Here is a 9,071-nt window from a genome sequence, read left to right as displayed (position 1 = left end):
AGTTGTTTGCTTAACAACTGTATCATGTGTCACATATTATCGTATTAAAGACACATTTATATTTGCAGTTTTGATACAGAAACAAATTTTCCTCTAAATATAGGAGAGTGATCAGGCTGACCTGTTTTTTTTATAATAAACATTGCATGGTTAAGAGTGTTATTTTTCCTTATCCTGACTCATGATCTTTTGCGTATCTCCTTTCCCTTTGCGAATGGTAGTGGAACACTTGAATCCTTTGTAGTTCCCGCGGAAGTAAAAATACACTCACCCACGAGTTACCTCCCTTTCCTGCGCAAACAGTCATGTGACCAGCCTTACTTGTCACTCTCTCCTGATTTTTCTGCCCATGCACCTGGATCTACTGTGAGATCCGGAATGTTTCCAGCGGGGAGGTTGGGAGGGCTTCTCCTCATGAGTCAGGATTAGTATAAAATATCAATTTTACTTAAAAATTACATATTTTTCCTTATCCTGACTCCTGATCTTTTGCTTATAGAATCCTACCGATTGGTGGTGGGTCAAGCCACTTTGTGGATTCAACAGCTGTCCATAGATACGTCCTGTATCCCCCCCCATGGGAACTGCGTAACGGCATTTCCTAGATCCTATTCTTCCAACTTCCGTTGTAACTCGGGGGGACCACCATCTTGTCTTACTTCTCTCTCAGACAAGTGAATCTTGTAGATTCATGTGGCTTAAGATATACTTGTATCTTCTTTTTTTACTAGTTATCTACAACAATTCATCGATTATGATAAGATCTCTATCATAAATGAGTTGCGACCCCTTTACGTACAGGTAAGATCTTTACCCGTACAGAGTCTTAATCACTCATGCTAGCCTAGTCTAGACTGTGCGCATGGACTTTCAAACTAGAACTTTTTCCATAGTAAAAGTTACCAACAAGTCAACGTGATAAAGGGTGAGATTTCAACTCAGCGCCTTTGAGGATCTGTTAGTTGTTGTGCTACAACATGAGGCCCAAACATGTCTTCGGTGGCTATGTCTCGGAGGTAGTGGTTGGCAAACACCGTATCTGACTTCCAGAAACAGCCCTCCATGATCGATGATATAGAGCAATTTCCAAGCAGAGCCAGTGTTGACGCCAGTGCTCTGACTTCATGTTGGTTGGAGGCTCTTGGAGGCTCTAATCCTGCTGCTTTGTTGGCTCTTAGTATAACGGCGCTCATCCAGATCGATATGGTCGTTCTTGAGACTTGAGACGTGAATTTTCTTCTCCTTGTTTTAGTCTTTTGAAGATATATCTTCAAGACTCTGACAGGACACAAGGATAAGTCCTGGGTGTCCTCTGGTCCGAGGATCGTAGATAGCGCTGGCACATGCAACTGTCTATCTGGTTGACCAGGTAGTTGATTCTTTGCAATAAAGTCCCATCTAAGTCCTAGATGTACTGCACCACGGTGCCCCATGTCGAATCTAGTTCGTCCAAGTCCAGCGCATGTATCTCAAACATACGAGCTGCCGTGGCTAGGGCAAGCAGGAACAGAGTTTTCTGCGTGAGTAGCTCGAAGGTTGTCTGCTCTCGAGGTTCGTAGGCATCGCTCATGAGATGACGTAGAATTACATTCAGATCCAAAGGCTGGTGCTCTGAATTCTGCTGGTCCTCCAGTTTAAAAGATCGCAGCAGAGCTAGTAATTCTGGTACTTTCGTCAATTTGATGCCTGACTCATAGTGATGACTGTACTAATGGCTGCCAGATATGTAGATAATGTTGAACCTTTCAGATGTCTTGTATATTGTATATCTAAGGTGACATAGATATTCTGCCCGTTTGGGCGAGCACTGGAGTCCCGTGTAAAGCAGATATCCTTATATTAGATCCTATTTATCAAATTTACACTGTGTATGGTATTTGGCTATAATTATCATGAAGTCAAGATAGAGTTACGTCCCTTGTTTGCCTGTTGCAGAAATGAAGGGTATTTTCCCTTTGGAATTTCCTCGGCCCCGGGACTATTTACATGTGTAACGAAGCCAACTGATGCATCAGCGGAGACTTTGCAGTGCATTTTGCCTAGACAATGCAATCAAGACGCATCAACAAGCAGATCAACTCAGCTGAACTTCACAATCAAGTTGCTCACGCAACTAGGATGGCTAGTGAACCTGATGAAGTCCCAGTTGGAACCAAAACAAGATCTGCAATTTCTGGGGATAAGATTATCACAACACAGAATCGAATTGTGATCCCAGAAGATCGTTTGGTCAAGATACAAGCCATGATTCCTCAAGCAGTCATCTCTCCGTTAACACTACGAACATGGCAATGTCTACTCGGTCTACTTACCTCAGCACAAGACTTGACTCGCACAGGAAGGTTACAACTACGACCATTGCAACGATTCCTGGCAAAACATCTGGACAGCAGCGACCCTATCTCGCTACCAGAACATCTCAAAGTGTACCTACTTTGGTGGACTCACAGGTCGAATGTCTGCGGAGGGACCTATGTACAAGAGCCGGTTTTCAACACACATCTTTACGCAGATGCATCGCTACAGGGATGGGGTGCACATCTCAACAACCAAGTTGCATCAGGGAAGTGGTCAAATGCAGAACAGCATCTTCACATCAATCTGCTAGAAATGAAAGCTGTGATCAACACTGTACAACTATGGTCGAGTTCGCTGAGCAACTGAATGCTGATGATCCACACGGACAACTCTACAGTGGCATTCTCCATAAATCGGCAAGGATCAACGAGATCACCAAGCCTATTGCAGCTCACATTCCAGTTGTTCAACATCACAGAGAAGGCAAATATCTGGATAAAGGCGTGTCACATATCGGGAGCCAAGAACGTACTAGCAGACGCTCTTTCCCGACCACTGCACCCATCACCCACGGAATGGATGCGGCTCATCATAAGGGAAATAGGATCCCCATGCATAGACCTGTTCGCCACGAGGTTCAACAAACAACTACAGACGTTTGTTTCACCAGTACCAGACCCCCAAGCCAGGGCAACAGATGCACTGAGCATATCATGGGAAGGACTAAACGCTTACGCTCTCCACCTCCGATTTTACTACCGAAAGTACTGTTGAAGATCAAACTGACACAAGCGTTACAACTGACTTTGGTCGCGCCCTATTGGACGGCGAGAGTCTGGTTCCTAGACCTAATAGAAGATCTCGGAAGTCCAACCCTCAAACTACCAGAATGGCCGAACCTACTCAGACATCCGCACACCAAGCAAGTCCACAGGAACCCAACATTGTTCCAGCTACACGTGTGGACCGTATCAAAACCTGTCTGAAAAAAGAGGATACTCCACCAGAGCAGCGAAAGCAGTAACCCTAGCGTTACGCATATCTACTCGCAATTTGTATGACGACAAATGGCAGAAATTTGAGCAAAATGCAAGGCAGAAAGGCTTCACGGCTATGGAAGCATCGCATCCTCAAGTGGCGGAATATCTATGTCACCTTAGATATACAAGACATCTGAAAGGTTCAACATTATCTACATATCTGGCAGCCATTAGTACAGTCATCACTATGAAGTCAGGCATCAAATTGACGAAAGTACCAGAATTACAAGCTCTGCTGCGATCTTTTAAACTTGAGGACCAGCAAAAGAAATTCAGAGCACCAGCCTGGGATCTGAATGTAATTCTACGTCATCTCATGAGCGATACCTACGAACCTCGAGAGCAGACTACCTTCGAGCTACTCACGCAGAAAACTCTGTTCCTGCTTGCCCTAGCCACGGCAGCTCGTATGTCTGAGATACATGCGCTGGACTTTGGACGAACTAGATTCGACACGGGGCACCGTCCATGCGCACCGTTTAGACTAGGCTAGAATGAGTGATTAAGACTCTGTACGGGTAAAGATCCTACCTGTACGTAAAGGGGTCGCAACTCATTTATCATAATCTATGGGTTGTTATAGATAACTAGTAAAAAAAGAAGATCTTAAGCCACATGAATCTACAAGATTCACTTGTCTGAGAGAGAAGTAAGACAAGATGGTGGTCCCCATACTTATCCTGACTCATGATCTTTTGCTTATCTCCCTTTCCCTTGCGAATGGTAGTGGAACACTTGAATCCTTTGTAGTTCCCGAAGCGGACGTAAAAATACACTCACCCACGAGTTACCTCCCTTTTCCCGTGCAAACAGTCATGTGACCAGCCTTACTTGTCACTCTCTCCTGATTTTTCTGCCCATGCACCTGGATCTACTGTGAAATCCGAAGTGTTTCCAGCGGGGAGGTTGGGAGGGCTTCTCCTCATGAGTCAGGATAAGTATAAAATATCAATTTTACTTAAAAATTACATATTTTTCCTTATCCTGACTCATGATCTTTTGCTTATAGAATCCTACGGATTGGTGGTGGGTCAAGCCACTTCCTGGATTCAACAGCTGTCCATAGATACGTCCTGTATCCCCATGGGAACTGCGTAACTGGCATTTCCTAGATCCTATTCTTCCAACTTCCGTTATAACTCAGGGGGACCACAATCTTGTCTTACTTCTCTCTCAGACAAGTGAATCTTCTAGATTCATGTGGCTTAAGATATACTAGTATCTTCTTTTACTAGTTATCTATAACAACCCATAGATTATGATAAGATCTTTATCATAAATGAGTTGCGACCCCTTTACGTACAGGTAAGATCTTTACCCGTACAGAGTCTTAATCACTCATGCTAGCCTAGTCTAGACTGTGCGCATGGACTTTCAAACTAGAACTTTTTCCAAAGTAAAAGTTATCAACAAGTCAACGTGATAAAGGGTGAGATTTCCAACTCAGCGCCTTTGAGGAACCGTTAGTTGTTGTGCTACAACAAGAGGCCCAAACTGGTGAATGCCAGAGACGTCTTCGGTGGCTATGTCTCGGAGGTAGTGGTTGGCAAACACCATATCCGACTTCCAGAAGCAGCCCTCCATAATTGATGATATAGAGCAATTTCCATGCAGAGCCAGTGTTGACGCAAGTGCTCTGACTTCGTGTGGGTTGGAAGCTCTTGGAGGTTCTAATCCTGCTGCTTTATAGGCTCTTAGTATAACGGTTCTCATCCAAAATGATATTGTCGTTCTTGAGACTTCCACTGATGTCTCCGTCGACAAAGGGATGAATAGGCGCTTGAACTTTCTTCTCCTTGTTTTAGTCTTTTGAAGATATATCTTCAAGGCTCTGACAGGACACAAGGATAAGTCCTGGGTGTCCTCTGGTCCTAGGATCGTAGATAGCGCTGGTACATGGAACTGTCTATCTGGTTGACCAGGTAGTTGATTCTTTGCAATAAAGTCCCATCTTTTAATAATTACATTTTTGTCGCAGCTGACATGATTTGCCCAGCAGCAAGGAACATTTTATTATTTCACATTTGCAACAAAGAAAATAGTATGGGCAGCTTAATAAAGAAAAAAATCATTTCCAGAATAACATAAAATGTGTACTACTTGTTGAACATGTTTGGGTTAATCACTGTAAGTTAATGGTGGTGTTTGTTGTCTATTTTTTTTTTTAACTGAATCATGAGGTCTTTGATTGGTCACCACTCTCCCCTTTCCATCACACTTTTCGCCCTGGCTTTCCCCATTGTCGACCAAACCGTAATATTCTGGGCACGTCAAACAGCCCCTCTGGAAGGCTTTCATACTGGCGTATGAATTTGTAACGTGAGGCACACACAACATTCGTCTGTATGGGGAAATAGTCCAGCTTCGTTCACTGGGTAAACTGCGTTGGTCACGGGATTACCGTGCTGGGCCTAGATTTTCGAAGCTCTCTTAGCGCTAAGATAGTCGTAAGTGCCATACATTAACATTAACTTACGATTCATCTTAGCGCTAAGAGAGCTTCGAAAATCTAGGCCCTGCTGCGGAAGGTTGGAGGTTCAATCCCGTCCGCGTCATACCAATAGACGTTATAATATGGTACTTTTTGGTCCCTGCCTGGCGTTCGGCATTAATGGATAAAACCAGGACAGGTCGGCTCTGATTTAGTATTAATGTGTCTGAGTGGGGTATTCATGCTTAACTGCGGCATGGTATCTAAGTGAGCTGGCACTATAAAACCAGCTTCAGTCTGGGATAGTACAAGCAGCCGCACATACACACCCATGCATGTCGTCATATGAGCGAACTATTCTTAAGTACGACGTTAAACCAGATTACACCTCACCTCACTGTGCTGCTAACGAGTTCATCACGTATTGGGGTGCCCATGTCATTTGGGACTGCCTAAATTCCTGGCCAAGAGATGCCGAGCCCCGGGGAAACTAAAGTGTGCACCCCCTTTTCTCAAAAAGCTATATTCGCCCCTGGTGTAGATACACTTTCAGCGTTCACAAAAGTATAATTTTCCCCCATGTTAGAATTAGCACCGAAACAAAAAGGCTTTGGTGTTTTGTGACCCGACCTCTTTCCAGCCTGAACCTGATAAGAGTTCAAGACACACGGACTGATTTATTCTGTAAAATTACTCGTTACAAATACGAATCGACCATGATGCCACATGTCTTGACCTGGGGTATGCAGGAGGGGCGGGGCAGGTCAGGGCAGGATATTTAGCCAGCTTATTAAGCTAAATATGAAATGCCACATCTGAATTGAAATGTAGACTAAGTATATTTACTGGTAAATCACCTCATCTCAATGGCCTTCATTCAAGTGCGCCGCGGATCTGGGTGCAGTTCCACTAACCCAAAATTCCCAATCTTAGCGTGACGTTACGATCGGCATGCCGTTCCACTAACCGATCTTACCCAAGTCGATCGTAAAGTTAAGATCCAAAGTCTAACTTGCTCATGACCAACTTCGGGGATCGCTGAAATCAATCGTAGAGAACTAAAATGGAGGCTTTCATTATTCTATGTGAAGAATAGCGAGCGTTTCATTGTGAGCATGTTTTTCGCTTGTGGCGAGGTTTATGCAGATGGACAAGGTTGTTAACAAGTGTTGTGCCCTTAGAGGTATTTTGTGAAACCCAAGAAGTTCATTAAACGTGTTTTGTGTGCATTTTGTGCTAATAGAAACGTTTTTCATGGGTCCACTTTGTCGGTTGCGAGAAAATTGTCGTAGGATTGTTGCTTGACTACACCCGATGCTTTCGACCATTGCCTGCCATGGTTCTCCGCTGGCGTTGGAAGTTCACAGTTAAAATTAATGCTCAGAATATCAACCACCTCTTTTGCCAACCAAGGCACGTTTATTTACAGGATGCAGAAATTGCTCTACTATCGATGACCTCGCAAAACCGACCTGTTAAGATCAGGATTAGAATTGGTCTATGCATGTCGTAAGATGCGCCTAAGGGGATCGGGTGGTCAGACTTAACACACGTCATTGTATCCCATCCATGCTCATGCTGTTGATCACTGGATTGTCTGGTCCAGACTCGATCATTTGCAGACTGCCGCCATATAGCTGGAATGTTGCTAATTGCGGCGTTAAACAACAAGCAAACAAAAACATCGCAAAACCAAACAATCATACCTCTATGTCTACATATCTGGATTGTGAGTTCGTGAGACATTTTTGAAGGCCTAAATCGCAATACATGTTTTAGAACTATTATGCTGGCCAACGTTTAATTTACAGTAAAGTAAACTACGGTTATGACAAATCAAAGGGACCACTAACTTTAGTTCGTTTTAACCGAAGTTCGTTATAAGCATCTCGACTGTAATGTAAAGGAAGTGGCACGGACGAAAACAAACAATTTTTATCCATCAGTTTATAAGTGAAGTATACTATACTACTAAAAAAGATAGTATATGTATGTAACCGAACAGAACAAACTCCAATAATCAAGCGACTGTGTCTGGTGTCCCCCGCCAAAATATTGCTGGAATATCGCTAAAAGCGGCGTAAGCATACTCACTAACTCACTCACTCCTGTTGCTAACTGTTTCTTAGTGAATATATCTACATACATGTATTTTAAAATTATACTCCTCAAAAGAAGTCAAAGGGTCACAAGTATTTTGGAATATAAGTATAAGATATGGAAATAAAATGGTGACAACCAATGACAAAAACAAAACCTCAAGCTCTTAAGAAACGAAAACAAAAAGTGAATTGATAAGGCACGACTTTATTCCACAATCCATCGAAGTCAAGTACCCTAAAATCAGAGTTCACACAAAGCCAAAGCTCGAATTCTTCGTCCTAGCTCATCCCAGGCATGCTCAATTGGTGACAAGTCGGGTGAATAAGCAGGCTACACCATGTGCTGAACGTTCTGCTGCTGCAGAAAGTCTGTCACCACCCTGGCACGATGCGGTCTAGCGTTATCATCCTGGAACCAGGCCCCTGGTCCAAGTTGACGAAGAAGTGGCATTACCAGAGGTTGGATAATCTCGTTGAGATATCGAAGACCGGTCAAATTCCCATTGACGATGTAGAGAGCAGTTCTGTTGGTGCACTGAGATACCCGCTTGAGACCATCACACTTCGCCTCCGAATGGTAAACGTTGGGCAACGTTGACGTCAGCATACCTCTCTCGTTGACGACGATAAACACGGGCACGACCATCATTATACTGGAGTGTGAGGCGGGATTCATCAAAAAAGATTGTGCCCACTGACCACGGTTCCAACGAACATGCCGTCGGCACCAATCTCGGCGAGCTCTTCTCAGCCGCTCAAGTAGTGGTGGTCTGACTGCAGGACGTCGAGTACGCAAACCCCGGACATGTAGACGATTTCAAACTGTCTGATCGGATATGTTGGTGCCACGGCCAACTCTCAGCTGATCCCGAAGATGTCTTGCGGTCACAAATCGCTGTCGCAAAGCCATAATCATCAAGTAGCGATCATCACGGGCTGTTGTTGATCGAGGTCTTCCGGAACGGGGACGATTCTGGACAACATTTGTTGTCCTGAACCTCTGCCATAATATCCCGATAACACTCTGGCTTACAGTTAGTGGCCTAGCAACACTTCTTTGGGATTGACCATCTTCAGGCCAACCTATTGCCCTTCCTCTGTCTTGGATGCTGAGCTGTCGTCTGACCATCTTAATATTTGAAAATGTTTTGTCTTTTTATTGTGAAAATTTGCATGCGTACAATGACATCCATGGAAAGC

Source organism: Haliotis rubra, unplaced genomic scaffold (assembly GCF_003918875.1).
Source record: "Haliotis rubra isolate DU_JTF1 unplaced genomic scaffold, ASM391887v1 Scf125, whole genome shotgun sequence".
NCBI classification, from domain to species: Eukaryota; Metazoa; Mollusca; class Gastropoda; order Lepetellida; family Haliotidae; genus Haliotis; species Haliotis rubra.
This window is presented reverse-complemented; position numbering follows the sequence as displayed.